At 45.2% G+C, this 21,464-nt stretch overlaps 1 protein-coding gene across 2 annotated transcripts in view; it reads right to left on the bottom strand.

Moving 5' to 3' along the window:
* zmp:0000001168 (signal-induced proliferation-associated protein 1) overlaps positions 1 to 15,809 on the bottom strand; it is a 42,572-nt gene extending 26,763 nt beyond the window's left edge. For both annotated transcript variants that reach the window (XM_042094065.1, XM_042094068.1), the window contains exon 1: positions 15,339 to 15,809. The gene's annotated coding sequence lies outside the window, so the exon portion shown is untranslated. The remainder of the gene's footprint in view (positions 1 to 15,338) is intronic.
* Between the last annotated feature and the right edge of the window lie 5,655 nt (positions 15,810 to 21,464).

A 21,464-nucleotide genomic window follows, 5' to 3' on the forward strand; every position in this document is an offset into this window, starting at 1 on the left:
TGGTTGACAGACAAGTAAAGCAGAAACAAAGGAACACCAACCAAAAAGATAAACAGATGGCTCTATATTTAGCTTTCCCATAAATTTCAAAATTCTTAACTTCTCTTCAACCCCCACAGGAAAGGTAAACTCACACTCCCTCAATCTCAGACACACATACAGTCAGATAGACACACAGATACACTCACACTCACACCAGTAGGGAGCTCTTATCCAACTCTATGAATCATAGTAGCTAAATACAGAAGAGCTCTCGCTGCACGCATACGAGAGACTATTAAACATTTCTCCACCCCAGTCCTGTGTAGTCATATGTGATTCTCATGTGTGCTTGCCCTCCAATCAGAGACTCAGTGAAATCCTCTGGGTCTCCAGATCCCTACCTCCCTGTAGGAGATTACTGCTCCCAAGCCACGCTACAGATTTATACCCTGTGAGCCACTGTATCCTGCATCTACAGGGCACTTAGGGTTGTCCTAAGTGTAAGTGATTAATTTTCAAGTAATTTAATAAAATAATATTTGGTTCCTGTGTAATATATAATTCATTATATAAGCGTATTTGGTTCATTTACTTATACATAAGTTGAGCAAAATGGAGATTTTGGGAGATACTTTTCTTTTTTCTCTCCTGTGTGTCCTGCAGTGCTCACCTGACAGACTGACCGTCACCATCATACCGAAGAATTTTAATTGCTTAAGGCCATCACAGGTCTCATTTCCTCTTTCAATGGGGATAAATAACATACTGGTTTTGTCCGATACATTCTGTGTCGCTTCTCCCATGTGGAACAGTGTGGTTGGATTATGTATGTTTGTATTTGCCCTTTGCGTTTGATGATGCACATGGCATTCAGACCGAAACAAAAGCGCGCCATGTGACTTAAAACACAGCTGCTTCCTGATATAAACAGTAAAGCACTGTGACCACTGCCATGTGTATGTGTGTTTGTGTGTGTATGTAATGTGTGTGTGTGTGTGTGTGTGTGTGTGTGTGTGTGTGTGCATGCGTGTGTGCATGTTTGCTTGCCTGTGTGTGTATCAAGCACAAACCAGTATTAAAACAATCAAAATAAAGTACAAATTACAATGTTTCTTTCTTCTATCAGAGGCTTAAGCAAAGAGGGATTACACAGGACATGCAGCCATTGCAGGGGATTAGAGCGCTCTCCAGGATTCTCTAAAGATTGGAAACATTAATTACGACCCTTCTGCATTCTGTTGCCCCTCTGGTTTCTACTGGAAACCACAGTTACTCCACTCAAGCCTGGCATGCTCTGTGCTTTTGCTATCAGGACTACAAAAGAGAACAGGGTCAGTTTTACTGTAATAAGCCTACTATGGAAATATGTGACACCTAGCGAAACAGAATTCAAATAGCTCAACTGGTTGCGCTATCTGCTAACAGTATTAGGATCATGAATACAGTGCCAAGGGGGCACACATACTAAGAAAATGCATATCTGTTGTTAATAATGTACGTTGTAAGTCACTTTTAAGGATATTTTGAGGATCTGCTGAGCTGAAAAAAAAAACGACATAATGAACTGCTGTCTTTGTGACCGTGGGTTGGCTGTTTAGCTTGTGCCAACAATGATCTCAGTGTGTATCTCAGATCGGTCTGTTGGAAAGCGGGCCTGTGGTGACGTGACTACCGTAGGTGTGAGGGCCGCGCTGGCGTGGCAGGGAGATTTCGCCAACTCTATCCTGTGCAGCCCACATGTGCGGGGCGAGCCGCAACGGCTGAAGCGTCGCTTGTTTGTTGGGTCAGGATTTAACAATGGAAACAAGGTCAGAGGCTGAGGCTATGAGGCTATATGCTCAGTTTCAGGGAAACGTTACTTCCTGGTTACTCTTTTTCACACTCACGTAGACACACACACACTCACAGAGCCTCTCCTTCCTGCGGGAGTTATGGGGGGGGGGGGGCGGCGGTTGTTTCCTGCGTGACAAGAAGTGATGATACCCACATGTTGACCTCCGCACCCTGGTTAAGGATGTGTTCCTGTGGTCATCCAATCCTGTCAAAATTGACCCATATGCCCCTGCACACTTTAAGCCCTTTGATCCTTCTGCCCCTTTTTACCAAAAAATGACGGAAGCACAAATACCTTTTCGGGGGGGCAACAAACAACAAATGATGGATTTGAGACATTTTGTCTGATTAAAAGAGTGTCTCCTCTGGACTAAGCCGCAGACATCTGAGGTCCCAACCAGAGGCACCACAAGAGCCGTGCTGATTTGTGCGAGCAGATGAAACCTGATCTGGGGCCCCTGCGGCTCCCTGGGGGCCAAACGAGATACAGTAGATCACGTGGGCCACATCTGCCATAGGCTCGCCTCTCCTTTCCTCTCCGCTGCCCTCCGAGCCACGACACTGATTGATCCCCTGTTGCTCTTCGGCTTTTGGTAGATTTGAAGCCATTTGGGACATTTGTTATTTGGTGTTCAACTTGATATAATCAGAAAGGCTTCCCTTTGGTCTGTTTTAGTGAGTTTTTGGTTTTCTATTGTGTTTATTTGGGATTTAGACGATCCCTTAAACGGCAGGAGACATGCAGATGAAATCAGATCAGACCCCCAGACCTCACTGCAGCACTACAGAAATGACATCAGCTAGTACAGACAAAGGCATGACACAACACGACGCCACAGATCTGACCAAGGGTATTCATGAGTACAAATGTAGTTGCCTTGAATAGAGCTGTGCTTTTTTGATGGGTGTAAAAGAAAGAACCAAAAATTTCACCTTCAAAATGTGCACATGTGGTGGTGTGTTATCATGAGTTCATGTCCATTTCAAATAGAATAACTAACACCTGCAAGCATTCTTTGTGCCTATCTGTCTGCCACAATCAGTGCCTTTTGTTTATGGGTAAAAACAAAGTTTTGCATAATTATTGTTTATATTGCAGTGCCCACAGCATAATCTATCACCAGTCATCACAGAGCTACTGCCTGTGGTCTGATGACCAGTGCCTTTAACAAGACTTAGGCATCAACCAATAATAACGATTGATTTGGGTAATTGAACCAATTAACCTCATATTCTCTCTCTCCAGCTGCCAGTCCCTGTAAACATTATTGATCAAACGCTCCACGGGTCCTCTCCCTTACTCAAGCCTGATATTTACAGATTTACAGCGCCTCCAGTTTAACCGTTTAACAACAAAATTGTATAATATGTTATACATTTCTTTATTTATGAAAGAATAAAGTTATGTATTGCAGAATAGACTACTGTAATGCTGAATACTGAACTGTTTCCTAAAAAATGTCAGAGCACATAGCTTGAACATATTCCATACAGTCATTTCGGCAATACTTCCTCGGTAAGAAAAAAATGTAATTCAGCATTATGTAAAAAATGTTGATTCCATGCATAAATCTTACATAGATAAACATCCATTTTCCCCAACCCCTCTTTTTCACTGCTGTCTCTGTCTCCCAATAAGCTGGGATCAGAGATAGCACTAAGTAATTGGTGCCGGCTCTCCCCCTCGGCCCTTTGTCATGCGTTTGGCCTGTGTTTTCTGCTATTTCATAGCCCAAGCATCCTTCTGACTGAGTTATTGGCCTCAGCAGTGGCGGCTTCCTCCACTCAATAGATTGACTTGGAAAATAGGTTAGCTGTCAGGGTGGGGGGAGTGAGGGGGATGGGGCTATGGGTGGGTGGTGGGGGGGTGGGCTGGAGGCGGTGGAGGAAGGGTGACTTTCAGTCTGGAGAGCGATTCTGGGACACCAGCCTATCACTTACAATGAAGCTATATCAGCAGGGCCCCCTCCTGTGAGGGTACCGCCTTCCCTGAGCGCTGCAAGCAAGGATAGACCGCCTTCAAGGGCTTGAGGGGGTGGCAAGGTGGTGCATGGACGAGGGCGAGGGTGGGTGGTTGGGTGCAGGAGCTGGCGAGATCAAATCAATGCGGCACCGTAATCAGAGCCTTAACACCTCCAGTGGCTGGGTCGCGCAGGGGATAGTAATTGACATTAGATAGCACGATGGTAATAAGGACAACAATTTGTTTTCTTTTCACCGGCTGGCCCGGCGCCAGGGTGAGTCATCATGGCAGAGTGCACCGCTGTGCTCTCCTCTTTGTGCACGCACACGAGCCCGAGCCATTAACAGACATGGATGCTCCCTTATCTGAGTCCCCAATCTGTTCTGCACAGCCGCCAGCTCACGGCCCTAACCTTGGAAATGCTCTTTTCATGGAGGCGTACACCTGTCACTGAGCAAGTTAACCAAAGGCTGCGTGTTGTCAGTGTTAACCTGCCTGCCCTCAGCCTCCTACCCAGGATGCATTGCTGCACCATCAGTACTAGAGTCTGTGAGTGTGTGTGGGTGGGTGTGTGTGTGTGTGTGTGGGGGGGGGGGGGGGGGCGTGGGTGTTTGGTCAGGGTGTTGCATCACAGTTAGAATTACTGCAGCGATGTGGTCCTTTTTTGCATGCTGCATATTCCGCTTAAAGGGCTGGCTACTCCAAGGACCACTCTGAATAGGTCAAACTCACCACAGGGACAAACAAATATAGTATCTGCTGATGGCATCTAAAATGAGATCCCACATCCCCACTGACACACACACACAAACACAATTTTTTGTCATGGGGTGTGACTAAACCTGTCCTTCAAAAATTGGACATACATCTGTTGGGTTTTAATCATTAATGAGGCCGGTGGGACACTGCGTAGACACTGGTTAATTATTCAGGTAGTGGCCTGTCCTGCTCTGTCTCCCAAATGAAACACATCAATTGGTCATCTGAAAATCTGTCTCCCTGTCCACCCCTACAACAACCCAAGCCCCCCCCCCCCACCTCCAGAAAAACACACACACCTCTACTCAAAAACAAAAAACACAACTCCACCCCACCCAGTATATTGGTGTGCTATTGGCTGCTGTTGCAATGCTGTCTGCAAGACCACTGTGGCCACATTGAAACTAATGCTTGACAAAATTCCCCTCGCGTGTTTTAGGTTGAGGTGAGGGCAGAGCGTGACATTAGGTCTGTGACGACAAGTTCTCACCGCCTTGTTCTTCTGAGTACTCTCCTGAGGATGTCAAAGATGTAGGAGGTGAAAACTGAAAACTATTACAGCCTGAAGACACTGCAAGCAAACCCCTCACAGATCAAGTACACAAGTCACGGCAAGTTTAAAAAATGACAAGAGTGTGTTTGTGTCTGTGTACCTGAGGTCTGTCTATTTATACGCCTGTGTACGCGAATAGCAGTCAATCATCAGTCAATCACCACCCAATCTATGCTTTCAAATCATGAGGCACTCATATAGACCATCCATTAGTACTATTGAAACTCTGTGGATTGACCAGGTTTTGAGTGTGTACCTCTTTCTGTTTGACTGTCTGCAGTAGAACTGAAATCTGGTGGTACCAGCGATTTGGTGGATGCAGCCAGGTCAGAAAGAGGAAGTAGGCTTTGAGAAGGGCTCTCTCTGCAGCATTGTCTGCGATCTGAGCGCAAAACCTCCATTTCCTCTTTCGGTCAAATATCAGCAGCAAAGCGGTATGTGTTCACGTCTCTGCTTCTTATGACTGAAATGAAACCGATGTCATTTTGAACAGTATCGCACATCACTGGATAATTGGCCAAAAATGTTTTTACATAAAAACAAAACCTCAAGATCTATGTGTCTATGTTTGATGTGTGTTTGCATGTATCTATGTGCGTGAGTGATAGACAGAATCATTTCATCTTCTGCCTTTGTTCGTGGGTATATTTCCCTGCTCCTTGCTGACCAGTTATTCAAGCCTACTTGTCCTTTTGAAGCCCCGTATGGATTATACAACCCAGTATGAGTACGTATCTGTGGTGTAGTGTGGGTGCATGTGAGTGTGTATGTGAGTGTGTGAATATGTGTGTTTGTGTGAGTGAGTGAGTGAGTGTGTGTATCTGAGTGAGTGTGTCAATGAGTGTGTGTGTGTGTGTGTGTGTGTGTGTGTGTGTGTGTGTGTGTGTGTGTGCATGTAAGTGTGTATGTGAGTGTGTGTGTGTGTGTCTTGAGCTTCTTTTGTGCATACATGTGCGTGCCAGTGAGCCTCAGTGTATCTATGCTCCCTGTATTTGAGAGAAAGGAAAAGAGAGAGAGAAAGAGAGAGAGAGAGAGGATAGAAAGGAAGGGAGAAAGACAGAAAGGCCTGCAGACATGTGGCCCGTTGCCCACAGTGGCAGGAAGAACAGCTGTCCCTCCGCTATAGAGAGCGCCTGCCCTTCACTCCATCACTGGCTCCATTATGCTGGCCTGAACTGCGCTCTGTTGTGCCTCGCCTCCTCCGCCTCTGCAGCTGGCCCTGACCGGGGGGACACGCACTGCCCACCAAAAAACCTTACACAGCCCCCCCCCCCCCCCCCCCCCCCCACTCACTCACACACACACTTTATCTCCTACTCACTCTCTCTTTCTCACACAGACACACACACACACTCTCTCTCTCCCTCTCTCCTCTCTCTCTCTCTATCTATTTAACAATTCATCTATCTGTCTCTCCCACTCTCTCATTCCCTCTTTCTCTCTCTCTCTCCCACACCCATACACACACTCTCTCTCTTTCCCTCTCTTTCTCCCACACCTACACACACACACACATACACTCTCATTCCCTCTTTCCCTCTCTCTCTCCCACACACACACACACACACACACACACACACATACACTCTCATTCCCTCTTTCCCTCTCTCTCTCCCACACACACACACTCTTCACTTTCCTGCTTTCCATCCGCTCGGAGAGGAAGAGACACCGACCTCACTCGTTTCCTCACACTGTCCTCCGCCATTGTGCTGCAGAACACCGCCTAGTGCCCTCCAACCGAACGCCACCCTCACACACACACACACACACACACACACACGTGCGCGCCAGGACATGACCTGGGAGACTGTGGCGCTCTGTGGGATGTATATATACGTCACTTTTTACAGGTTGTTTTCTATTACCTCATGCTAGTGTGGTGTGGGGTTGCGGTACTGATCAGACACCTTTGCCACCGTCACAAAGTCATCCTGTTCAGTTCATTAGTGTACAGTGATGAGGCACAACCCCCCCTTCTGAAATGTTTCTATTCCTTAATTCTTCTGCTTCTTACTCCCATTACTGGAACACGCAGATGTACCGGTTTAAATATAGAATGTGCCGTTTAATGAGAAACTTGATGACGTGCTGAGGCCTTTGTTTGGCTAATGGGAGCCATAATTCTAAGATTTGAACTCATTACCATATTCTGATGAACAATGCATTCTCATGGCAGGCTTTTCTTGGGCTCATTCAACACCGTAGCGGTGCCTTTTTCAGAAACGGATGTGTCATTCCTGCGGATTTTCATCACTTTGTGCCCCTCTCAGCACTGATCCAATGTGGAGGGGAATGTCGAATAAATAATGTACGCAAAAGTGATCCATTCCACAGTAGGGAACCTGGCTCGTCATAAAAAAATAGGTATTGATTGATTGATTGATTGATTTGGCTGTTGACAGCTAGCTTGGCAGATCAGATGGCATCGGCTGGTTGGAAGGTTGGATGAGCAGTACGGGTGGTAATCGAGTGAGACGGAAGGGGAAACTGTTCCCTGTCTCACAGGAAAAACACGGAGTTGGAAATCGTGGATGCTTTTCAAGAGGGCAGCTGGAACAGCATGGCCACATTTTTTCTCAAACAACACATGACCATGACCAACAGTGTAAAATTAGGTGCGCTAAGGGTGGGTTTTTTTAAGACTGGAATCCTTGAGCTGTACACTGTAGTAAACAAAAGTCCTTCCAGAAATCTGGCCCCGTTTAGAGTTTCTCACACACACATACACACACACACACACACACACACACACATACACACACACACACACACACACACACACACACACACACACAGGATGTGTGATGAAGGACATTTTGAGTGGAAATTATGTGAGAGATGCCCCTGAAAAAATGCCAGTACATTGAAGCAAATGTTTCGACTCGCCTCATAATTCGGTGTGAATCTGGATGTGTGTATGCATAATCATAATTTGGTGTGAATCTGGATGTGTGTATGCATAATCATAATTCGGTGTGAATCTGGATGTGTGTATGCATAATCATAATTCGGTGTGAATCTAGATGTTTATATGAATGATGAAATGAATACATCCCTTTACCTGTCTGTTGCCATAGGCTACAAAAAAATGCCCTTTTAAGACCTTCACACACAGCCGGTGATGCGACAGTCGAACGCGAAAACGTCTCTGTTAGTTGCTTTAATACACACACTACTGGCGACGCGATCATCTATCGATTCAGTGGCGATACACTGACCAGACAGCTGTTTTCTATTATAACGTATCAAAATCGCCTTGAAAAACATCAAAAAAAAAAAACATCGGGGGCGATTAGAGCGATGCAACGGCGACAGACTCCCCGTCGTTCCACTTGCCGTGTGCCCCATTCACTTCAATTGATTCTACTCAGTTTTGCTGGTCGCCTGCCATAAGTCACCATCGCGTCACCGCCCTTGTGTGTAGGCCTTTAGGCTCTGGAAAATCTACCCACAACATATACAATATCACCTCTCTCCTCTGCTCAGACTTCCCCTTCAACTGAATCGTTGTTCGTAGATGTTAGCCTACTATACACCTAGGACACATCATTCATATCATTCAGTGTGTCGATCTGTGGGCGCAGGACCTTAGAAGATGACCATTTAATTTTCAGGGCTCTGCCCCCTACCATTAAGGACAAAGACACCCAAGCTACCCCCTGGGCCAGACTGTAACCTGACTACTTTGATAGCATGCAGATCGATGTTAAGTGGTATGGCAATGTAGCATAGACTACAGTCACTGATACAGCTTTGGCTGAATCTGTGCTGGCACTCTGCTTAATTCATCTCCCAAGGTGCCTGATAATATGTAAAACTATGAGCTAGTGCTGAAACAATCACGATTTTGGGTGTGTTCCAGAAAAGGCAGCTTTTAGCCCCACATGTTTGTGATCCTTGAATGTCTCTAAATACACCTCACTGACAGTCTTAGCAACAACCCCAGGAATGTTTTGGAGGATGGCAGTGAGGACATGGAAGTCAGCATACCTCACATTTCTTTCATTCCAGCAGATGTTAAACTGCTAATCTATCTAATGTGCATGTGTGAAAAATAACAGATTAGTGAGTCTTGTCAGGAGGTTACTTCACTGGCTATTTGGGTAATTGGATGGTCCTCCAGTAACCACAGCAACGGCATAAGGCTACCACTGAGCTTTTATTAGTTAGCAATAACTGCAGCTAGTGAGCATGAAGATTATTAGCAAATGGCTAACTCTCCTACTCTCAAGATATCTCTAAAAAGCAAGTTAGATTTCCTCAGAGCCCGTGGCTTAATTAGATTTAACCATAGACTTAATTTGTTTTTCCGCCACAAGAGAAACGTTTTTTAAAAATACAGCTGTCATAATAGCAGCGCTGCCTTGCCACCAGCATCACGTTGCTCCTCTTACTTTGAGCGAGGCTTCAGGAGACAAGCACTCACGCCCGTCACAGCAGGCATGCAGCTCTCTCCTGCCACCGCAGCTGAATGTGGAGCCCACATCAGTGCCAAAGGAGCCGGGGTGGATCTGCGCCACTGCGTCGGGTATTAGTGCTTCTGATGGATAGGGAAGGTAGGGCCTGACGGGAGATTAAAAGCAGGAGTTTAAGAGAGAGGAGCGTTCGATTCAGCAGCATAGCGTACACGCGCACACACACACACACACACACACACACACACACACACACACACGATGCTGGCACTGCCACCAACAGGCAGGCACAGGCCAAGCGTCGGCTGACTGGCCCACGATGCCCTCCGGGTCGCCGAGGTTACGTCCACGCTGCCTGCCACGTGTCACGGGCGGCTGAGTGACACGGAGCGCATGGGCGGATGTCCTGGCCGCGGCAGGACAAGCGTGAAACAGATCTGTCAGTCTGGCAGCGTTCTGTTCGTCATGGATGAACCCCCCCCCCACCACCACCACCACACCCAGTCATCCCCACCCCACCCAGTCCTCCAATCCGACACCCATCAAATCCATCCGCCATAGCCAGCGCTTTTACTAGATTTAAACAGGATGTTTTCACACATAGTGTATTCTCTTTTCTGCACTGTATGTTGGACAAGCTGGACACAAACTGGACAGACAGCCAAATGTGTCTGTAACTAGTGTGACAGCAGTGCAGCTTAAGTGACACTCTCTCCTTAGTTGATATTCTGTGTAGCTTTTGTGTCATTTGGATAAGCCGTGGAGATCCAGTATGAGAGCGCGCGGTCTTTAGAAGTGCTGTGCTTTTTTGGGAGAGGTCTTCTCATCGGGGGATTATATGCTGGGATAGCAGTCTGTTATGCTCTCATCTCAGAACACACCATATCAATGTGGAAATTAATCAGGAACCACAGGGACCTAAAAACTCTCTCGGCATGTAAACGAGGGCGTCACTTAGGAGTAAATGTTACACTGACAACTTCTGCTTTGTGCAAGCGCTGACGTTTAAAGGAAAGTACCTCAGAAAGTCAGACAAAAGATGTGGAGTTTCTCTAGGGTCAACAGATGAATAATGACGCAATGCACGGTAGTGCTGGGCCTCTATCGCCACACCATCACCACCAAAAATGTCATGTCCATGACACCATATCATCTATAACACTCACTCCACTACTCAACTCTCTCCCCCTCTCTTTGCGCAGTCAGTGTCTGGGCTGGGCCGGGTTGGGCATGGCAGGAGAAAGCAAAGGGACATAAATCTAAGGGTGACTTCAATGAGAGAGAGAGAGAGAGAGAGAGAGGAAGAAAGAGAGGGAGATTGAGTGAGTGAGGGAGAGAGAGAAGGAGTGAAGGAGAAAGTGAGGGAGGGAAAGAATGAGAGAGAGGGTGAGAATGAGAGAGAGAACGAAGGAGTGAATGAGAAAGTGAGGGAGGGAGAGGGCTGAGCTCCCATCAACAGAGTGGCAGAGAGGACAGGTGACAAGAAGGAGCCTGGGCATTTGTGCTGCAAGCTGATTAGAGGCTTGGCAGTGTGGCTTACACTGCCAACACCATGCTATCTCTGCTTGCACATCCAGGAGTGCATGTATGTGTGGGTGTGTGTGTAAGAGAGAGAGAGTGTGTCTATGTGTGTACTGTTTCTTCAAGCTCGCCTCTCCTCTCTTTCTCCCTGTTAATCATCATTCAGGGAGAGGGAGTTTCAGTCAGCATGCAGAGCACCATCTACAAAATGGCCACCATGGTAGAAAGACTAATATTGATTCATTTGATGTTTTTTTTTTTTCGCTTTTTAGGATGGACAGGTTTAGTGTTTAGATGTAAGTGTGAAAGATAACCCAGTGATGAAACGCCATCGATTTGTTCTATTGATTATTTCCCCTACTGACATCAATAGAATAAATTCACTATAGTTTGTTCTGCATAGTATTGCTATCTCTCATCTTTCACTTGTACCATTTGGTTCCACACTGACTGCATTTGAGAGGTTATATTATAAAATAGCAAATACAACAGAAATATGTGATACACCAACAAATATCCACACCCTTTTCTATGCCTGAGTTCTCTAGAAGGCAGTTATCTTTCCCGTACTATCATATGGAAATGAGATAAACAGTATTTTCCAAGGTCGTCTGCTGGGTTTTTGAACGGGAGATGTAATTTGGTAGGCAAAATGGCAGTGGCATGGCCACAGCAAGCCGAGAGGTGGAGCTCAAATTTGATTTAGTGCCTTTTGAGCCTTGGCTCTGGTGACTAGCTCCTGGGCACCAGCCATGGTTAAGAGAAAAAAAGATTCTCTCTTTCAAAGTTATCACTACCACTACCATCAGCATGGACATTATTTGACTAAATAAATGTCTGTCTGTGAATTACAAACAGATACAGTAGTACATGATACAACATTCAGGAAGTGTTTAACACACGCGATCACTTCCTCGTAGAGCCTGTGGGTTTTTTACTAGCCAAGAGAAAGCCGTGGCGTCATTGTGAATGTGTGTGTGTGTGTATGTGTGTGTGTGTGAGAGAGAGAGAGTCTATGTGAACAATGTTCCTGTGTGTGTGTGTTAGTGAGTCTCTGATGTGTGCTTACAGTGGGGGTGGGTCTCCCATGCTGTATCATCCTCAGGGAGTTGGAGTTCTCTAATTGATTACGGCTATGAGCGTCTCCACAATATCTCCCACTCCAGCTTAAAACAGCATGCTACATATCCCCCTGTCAACTTGCACACACACACACACACACACACACACACACACACACACACACATACACACACAGACATATATGCACAACACACAACCATATTCCCTGATAGGCTTTGTCCTGACAACAATGGCTGCTTTCCCCCCTTATATAGGGTGCTACGCCTGAAGACAGCTTTATGACAATGGCAGTGCTATATGTGCACACACAGACATGTTTATGTGTCCGCATTGGAGCTAGTTTTCTTCATTTGGGTCAAATGATCCAATATTTAAGGCCACCGTTTTAGAACATTCTAAGTATAGCGCCGGCGTTTTCAAGAGCAGAGCACCACGACTCTAATGAGAACAGCCACAGTACCCACAGAAAGCATTTTAACGCCACTCACGTCGACTTCACCAGGACTCATCAAATACCCTCACAACCAACCGCTCACTTCAAAGGGGAGCAGCTCAGTAAATAGCTGGAAACAGTATTAAGTCCCTTTTACACATGGGATATAGGCACTGTCTATTAAATGGATGATAATATCATCTCAATACAATCTCTGTAATTTATACATTTAACATCTATGGTGTTGATGCCAAAAATCAACAAACATCTGTACAGTATTATACTGAACTGTGTGCAACATTATGATCATATAAAATATTTAAAAATACGTGAAATGTTATTGTCTTACATAAAATGATCCAGGAAGTACAGAAATGCACATTTCATTCGGGGTCCACTCAATGTATTAGCAGGGTTTTATAGACTTTGGACTGTGTATGTACTGAATCTACTGAATTGTTATGGACCATCTGCTCAAAACAGACCCCTGATTGTTAGTGTTCTCTCACTCTCATTCAGCTCAGTAACTTTAACGGTAGGTTAGAAGCAATTTTCCTGTGTAATGTATGTAAATGAACATGTTAAGGAACGATGGGAGATATCAAAGGCAGCCTCATTCACATTTGTAATGGGACATTCAAGCACTAGAAAGGCATAATGGCACAATGACAACAAAGCTCTCTGACACCAGCACATTCTGAGTGCAAGGCCCACGGCGTGTGTGTTTTGTATACGTTTGAGTGAGTGTGTTTGTGTGTGTGTGAATATGTGTGTGTGAATGTGTTTGTGTGTGTGTGTGTTTGTGTGTGTGTGTGTGTGTGTGTGTGTGTGTGTGTGTGTGTGACTCTCGATGTGTGTGTATACATCACTTTACCTCTCCAACCAATCAATCCAATGCCTTTGTCACACAAAGCACACATTAACTGCTCAGTCAATGAGCACACCACAGCACACATCCCCATACAGTATGTATTTTTCCCCGTTCCCAGCAAGCTGGGCTGCTGGCTTATGCCACACGGACTGACATATGTCCTGCATTTGAGATAAATACTGACGGCTTCTGTACGACCACCAGCCGAGCCCACTCACTGCGCGCTTTAGATGCTGACCAGTGCACGCTGGGAGTCTATTACCAGGAGATAAACGAGTGTCTCACACACACACACACACACACACACACTGGCCCACGTCCTATCTGTGGCCACATCTGTTCCAAATCCAGAGTCACAGAGCCAGATGAATAACGTCACACCCTCGGACGATCTCAGGAGTAGGGGGTGGGGAGTCGAGGGGGGTGGGGGTGGATGACACACGGCACCATAGACACACCAGGCCGCGCTATGAAATGTGGATTTGCATTTTTTTTTGGGGGGGGGGGGGGGGGGTATGCTACTCGGCTTAGGGCTGGTGACTGAGAAAGCAGAGCGACGATACAATAGAGAAACAGTTCAAGGCTGACGTCTGCTCCAACACTATCTGATCTCTAAGCATCCATCACTATCTGAGATGCTATGAGATGCTATGCTGCTGCTGCTGCTCTGGCACACACAATGGACACCGAGAGAGGATGCCGGTCCGTGTGGCAACAGAATGCAACGAGAGGCTCAGTGTCCTGAGGTCCACGGTCTTATATAAGAAGCCTCGCTCTGTCTTTGCTCTCATTCTCCTCTGCACAGCTCCCCTGCTCTCTCATCTCACACACATCCCCCTCTCTTTCTCTCTCTGATGATCACATATCCCAAAGCACTGGTCCCCCCCCCCCCAAACTAACAGAGAGATGGGGGGGGGGAGGGGGGGAGTAGCTGCCACCTTGAAAATAACATCACATTGGCAGTAGCGACAGCAACAGCAGCAGCAGCAACCAGAGCAGTACCCCATTCCATTATTGTCTTTGCATATTACATGCACTGCCCTGACAATCCCTCCTCATCCACATAAATCCCTAAACAACACAATAACACACACACACACACACACACACACACACACACACACAGACAACTGCTGCAGGTTTTTCTCCATCTCAAATCACAACAATACACTGGTGAAGAAGGACAAAAAAAGGAATGGGGGGGGCATTGATGGGGGGGGGGGGGCATTTCCCACTCCTCATACCTTTTTTGTGTCTGCCTTTCTCCCTCTCTACTTCCTCCTCCATCTCCTAGCTATGCTCTCTGTCTCTCTCTCTCTCTCTCTCTCTCTCTCTCTCTCTCTCTCTTCCCCCCCCCCCCTCCCTCCCTCTCTCCCATCCACCACCTGGCCCACATCTCTGAGTCCTGCGGCTCGAAGGAGCCCCTACAGCAAGGTCTGCAGTGGCTGCACGTCAATGTCATAACAGCGCTTAGCAAGGAAGCGACACACACACACACACAAAATGTAAGAGACAACAGCACAGCGCTGAGGTTGCATGGCCGCGCTACCCTAGCCTACCTCACGCACACACACACACACACACATACAGACACATCACACACACACAGACACATCATTTCCTCTTGTGCACAAAAGCTCTTCCCTTATTGTGTTGACACGTCCTCTCTCATCCTGCTTGCCTGGCCTCTCTGTTGTTCTTTACGGCTCGCAGAATCAAGGCAGATCAAAAAATAGCCAACACAGACACACACACATTCATTGCGAGAGATGCCGTGGTGATCTGGTTCCGAGCACGGGAACTAGCTGCAGCTCAGCATCATCTCCGTTGCTAGGCACGAGGCCATCCGGAGGAATCTGAGAGGGCAGAAAGAACGACGGGTGGGTGGGGGGGGGGGGTAGGGAGGTGCGTTGGGTACTTACCTCCACATCTCATCTCATCTCCAGCTCAACCCAGCCTTCTTTCATCCCGTTCCTCTTGGTCGCTCCCTCCCCCCTTCTCCCCTTGACAGCATTTCTCCGCTTATCTATCTCCCCCCTTCTCTCTCTCTCGCTCTCTCTCACCCTCTCGCACACTCCGCGGTCAGAGGCTGCTTTTGTTTCCCCTCCACGCTTCGGGTTCCTGCCGGCAGCGTCTCTCTCTCTCTCTCTCTCTCTCTCTCTCTCCCTCTCCTACTCCGTCTCTCTCTCCTTCGCTCCCTTCCCCGCAGTAAAACGCGCGGAAATAAAAAAAAAATCCTCTGTGGTCAGCCGGGCTTAGGAGCAGGCTCTCCCCATCCCGTTGTTGTGTGAAAAGAGGCAGGTTGATTCGTTCTCTCCTTCCTTCTCTCTCTCTCTGTGTCTGTCTCTCTCTCTCTCCCTCTGCCACACTCTCGCTCACTTGCTCTCGCGCACACTGTCTCTGCTCCATTCACATCACACTAAAGCCAACCCCCTCCTCCCTGAGCTCAGCACTGCTCTCTCTCTCTCTCCTCCCCCTTCTCTCTCTTACCCTCTGTCAGAAAAAGCAGAAGCCACACACAGCAGTAGGAAGGATATACTCTCTCTCTCTCTCTTTCTCTGTCTCTCTCTCTGAAGCTAATCCATTTTCTAGACTAATGGTTGGATGATTAGGGAGACCAGATTAAGCTACCAATGACTAAGTGCACATTGCCTGTCAGCTGGTATGTGCCACTCTAAGCATTCTATGCTTGTGGGTTTGGTTGAGAAGAGGGGTGGGCGGGACAGGACTGGACAGACGTGTGGACTCAATGTCTCTTCACCCCCGACCCCTAAAGACCGCCGTTGCTGCTCTCTCCACTCAGCCAGGACTCACAACACACAACAAATGTGTGATGGTAATGAGGGTAAGCTTGTGCACCAGGCTGGAAGCTCCCCTTCGGGGCCGGTTCCCAACCCCCTTCCAGTGGCCAGCGAATGCCCCACCGGTGCTGGATAATGCCCCCATCCAGAGCTACCCCACCGCCCCCACCACCACTCTCCCGCCCCAACTGCCGCGTGTGGCATCCTCGGCACTCGCCCTCGTCTCACCTAGACCCTCCTCGATCTGATTGTGTCGTCGTGCCAGACCAGTGGTGTCACTCAAGTGGCATGACCGACGAAGGGAAATGTTTATGAGTGCAGAATTATACCAGGGCTTTTGTGAGCCTGTGACTATGGCAAATTAAAGCATTAGCACGGCGGATTAGACTGCTTTCAATTTGTCTCCGCTGCTCTGCTCTGCTCTGGCTCTGGCTCTGCAATATTCTCGTCTCCTTTTTTTCAGATGGATTTTCCCATCAGGGGGCTTAGAAGGACTGGCAATATGGTATTAAATTCACACACACACACACACACACACACACACACACAAAAACACTGAGGCACTATAATCTTGTAGCCTGCCTTGAACAAAAGAGCCTACATGTATAGTGTGATTTGTTGGTTATGCAGCAAATTAGGTAATTAGAAACTGGACAGTTCAGGTAATTTCATATGAATGATTATTGTGTGAAGTGGCATAGTGTATCTGTCATGGATCACTTCTTCACAAATAAAAAAGAACTGGGTCATAGTATTGGTTGAGTCTTCCCCACAGCCCTGTCCTGTCCTGTCCCTGCCCTGATAAGCAGGCTATGTTTTGGGCTATTTTGTGGTCCACTTTTGAAAACCGCCCTTAGCTTATGGGCCACTGAGACTGAAGTGTTCGGTACTAACTGAAACAACTCACAGCCATATGGCCTCAGTTAGATCAATGAATCAATCAAGTTTTTCACACTCAAAAAAGTAGAATGGGGTGGGGGTGGGTACACAGTCAGCTATTGTGAGGGCAGCCAAATGTATGTTTCTGTACTGTGATTGGCAGTAAGGTCTGTCAGCTATAGGACACACAACTAAAAATCCCTGGAGATATACCTTGAACATGGGGGGGGGTCTTCTTGTCCTGTGTTCATTGTTTCTTTAGAAACCGTTTTACAAGAGGCAACTAAATTTACAATTTACAAGTGCCAACCAATGGACATTCACTGGTTTAGTAAAAGCTGTGCTCTTTTTTAGTGAAACACACACATACACATACACACACAACAAACAGAACAAACAACCAAGGGGATGACATTAATTAATATCCAAAATTAACATTGAGTAGGAATAATATGATAAAAAGTTTAATATAGCCTCTGGTTTCACGGCTTCAATGACTACAGTATGTTGCAATGCTGACATGTTTGGTGAAAGAATAAATAAAAAGTAGTATAGCGACATCTATTGCCTACAACAAGAAGTGCATATAGCAAAAGCAGGAACAGCGCCAACCAATGGTAATATCACGATGCACTGAAAGACCGTTTGACAGAATGTCATCCATGCCTTGATTCATCCACAACATAATATATTTATAAACAAGGGGCTGAAAAGAGAATCACGACTCTCTAATGCAAAATGTACATTACACTTTGGGAAGAAAGGTTTACTACTCTGGAAAAAAACCCATGTGGCCAAAAGATATCATATATAGAAAGTACAAAGAAGTTTCATAACATATCACATTAATCTTCACGATCCCAGTTGGATTATTTCAGTTGGTTTCTCACATAGTATGCTATTCAACAATAACATTGAAAATAACAAACAAATTTAATACAGATAATAATTGTTTGATCCGAAATAAATTGGTTTGAACTTCAACATTTGAGACAGTAGTGAATGACGATGGGAAAGGTAATGCCCCAACAGTCTATGCATAGGCTATATATTGTATATTCACATTATGCAGATATTGTTAAATGCAGTGATTGAGCTTAAACTCTAAGAAATTAAGGACACACGTTTTGAAATACACCTAAGCCTTTAGAAGACATGAAACCCATTCATGGTCTGTACTTAAAAGAAAGGTGAAATTCATTCATGCATACACACACACACACACTCATAAATGCACACACTCACAACCATGAACAAGACAGCAGTAGGCACAGGAGAACACCAGAAGGGGGCAACAAACACAGGGCAATAGAGGACAGAGCAATAGAGAAACAACAAACAAACATCTGCTAATGGCCTGTAAATCCAAGCCAAATCACCCAGAGGTCTCCACAAGACTCCCTCAGGTTTCTGGTCCAGGAATGTGCAGAGAAAGTTTCAGAGCCCAACTCAAAATATAATAACATGATCACAGTTTGAATAAAGATCACATGAATTTTGTCACTGTCTGTGGTGTAATGTGGCATTTTCTGATAATGCCATCTTCAACACTGCTGAGAATATCCAGATGACATAATCAATCCAGGACATATCCCGTCAGGATAACAATATCATGTATTTTTCAGGTAACTATAACTTCCATTTGTATAATCTGAGAGTGGGAATTTCTTCATCTGAAAATAAATATTGGTGTATTGTATTAAGGACATGTATAAGGTACATGTCAAATAGCAAAAGGACAAATATATTGAAATTTGGAGCTAAGGTGAAGTTCTAAAATGGAACAAGAAACATGTCCCAAATCTTGTGTGAGGGTGAATGTCACAGAGGAAGATTTCATGCTGAGATCCTCAATGGTTTTGAAGATGTCCGTGTCTGAAAAAGCTCCAGCACACTTTGAACAGTGAAACAGGACATTTTTAGAGGGTATCTTAATTTAAAGTGCCATTTATTTCTTAAGTTTTGGTGGGCTGTGATATTTGGCCTTTGATTTAAACAAATGGAGAAGAGAGGGATTCAAGTAGGATTTATTTTTTAATGTCATTTGGCATGGAATGTTGGAATAGATGGAGTAATTGCACATATTGGAAACATTAGATAGCTTATGTCAAATAATTTGATGTAAACTACAGGAATTAAGAGGATATTAACTATATTAAGGGGTGATAGAAATGAGGGTGAATATTCTAACTTACTTAGAAAAAAATAAATACCTCTAAATAAAGAAGAACAGAAACCCTTTTTGATGAACACATAAGAACATTAGCTTGTATATGTGGATTCAAACACATTTAAACACAATCACACTTGTGATTTACATTATGATTTCTGAGGCATAAAGAAATATTTTAAACATGATGATTTAATGAGCCATCTGTCTGTGACACTTCTTCAAAGTTATCTTGACAAATTAAACTTGGAGCATGTTTCATTGTTTTGACTTTGGTAAGCAGTTTTATAAACACTTTTTACATTGAAATACAAGCTGCAGTTTATTCTTATTTTCCTTACAGATAGCAGATGGCGGTGGCTGTGCAAGACCTACAAGTGCCTTTCTGTTTCTTTTAAGCAACTTTTAATACTATACCACACCATCCAAATATGTACAAAACTTGTATTTCTATAGGTCTTACAAAGCGGGATGACAGTTATCTCCATTAGGCTGCAGCTGCTAGTTGACTAATCTTGTGTACTCTTGTGTCACTGGCCTATTAGCGGGGCTATTCTGCTGTGCTACTTGAATCATCCCCCTTCGTCTTCTTATTCTGCAAAACCCTATTATGTCCTATGAAGCACCAAACAGCCTTTGTCTCCACCAGCTGGTATCCACTGTCTGTGTTGTGTCACTGGTATGGAGCTACAGCAGGCGTATTCATTCATTCATTCATTCATTCAAGGACTTGCATATCTCTGGTCATCCTTACAGCAGATCTGGTGAATAGAGCTACTCCATGGGTGCTTAGCTGCCATGGGCTTAGTTTACCCTAGGGAATATAGCAACATTTCTATTCAAAAACATGATTTGTACTTTTTCGCCTATATTTGACAGGACAGTGTGGATGACAAGAAATGCATGAGGAAGAGAGATGGGGAGTAGACTGGGGAAGTGACCTCAGACCGGGTCCCTGAGGCCCTTATTGTGGCATGGGATGCCAGCTGCCGCTGCTATACGGCTCCCCCAAAAAAACGTTAACGGAAGAAATATTAAGATTCAGATTCCAAAATCTTGATGAATATCCATTCCCAAACATACTTCATTCCACAGTGTGAGGTAGTTTCTATTCCTCTCGGAGTAGTCGGTCAAACAAGTGTTTGATTCTTGCCAGCATTCAGTGAAATAGACACTTCTTTGGTTCCTCAGGTTCTGGTCGCTTTAATTGATAATCCACCCTTCCTTGCTGTAACATAGATGTGGTCAAATATATCTCACCTACCATACTCACCTACCATATGCGGCTGGTTGTCTCTATAATCGTAAATAACTTTGTTGGCCAAAGGGCTGTTTAGATACAGAGCCGGACAGTAACGGAGTACATTTACTTGAGTACAGTACTTGAGTACAATTTTGAGGGATCTGTACTTTACTCGAGTATCATTTTTGGGGAGTACTCATGACTTTACTCAAGTACATTTGAGAGGCAAATATTGTACTCTTTACTCCACTACATTTCTATCCATAACCGTGAGTACCCGTTACTACTTCTAAAAAAAAAAGGAAAAAAGAAAAATCTCGGAAACCCTCAATTTGTTGCTTCCCTCTGAAACGTGATTGGATTGTGCAGGCGCCACTGATTGGGACAGCCTATCAGCAATCACCTTCAGCTTTCTGCCAAAGTCAACTCCATGGTCAGATTTAGATAAAAGATGAAACCATGGACGAAACAATGGATGAAGACGCAGCAGGTCCATCCCGGAAATGTGCCAACCTGTGGCCCCACCTCGCCAGACTATTTCAATTTTCTGAACAAGTTAATGATAGTTTTCGCTTCAAGTGTTTAAATTACAAAATAGTATTTTGTATTTGAAATACATATTTGAAATACATGCATTAGAAATACTGCCCATCCCTGGCAACATGGTAAAAAGATGAAAATGATTTTACTTCCAATTCATTTTACACTCTCCAAAGTATTAACATTTTTCATAACTCCATGTAGGACGTTTCTGTACATAAATGTAAGCACTGTGGCAGTAGTAATGCAATAGATAGATAGATAGATAGATAGATAGATAGATAGATAGATAGATAGATAGATAGATAGATACTTTATTGATCCCCATGGGGAAATTCAAGGGTCTCAGTAGCATACAGACATCACACACAACATGCACTTACAGCAGAAATGGTAAACATAAGTATAAGTATAA

Source organism: Alosa sapidissima, chromosome 5 (assembly GCF_018492685.1).
Source record: "Alosa sapidissima isolate fAloSap1 chromosome 5, fAloSap1.pri, whole genome shotgun sequence".
Classification (NCBI taxonomy): domain Eukaryota; kingdom Metazoa; phylum Chordata; class Actinopteri; order Clupeiformes; family Clupeidae; genus Alosa; species Alosa sapidissima.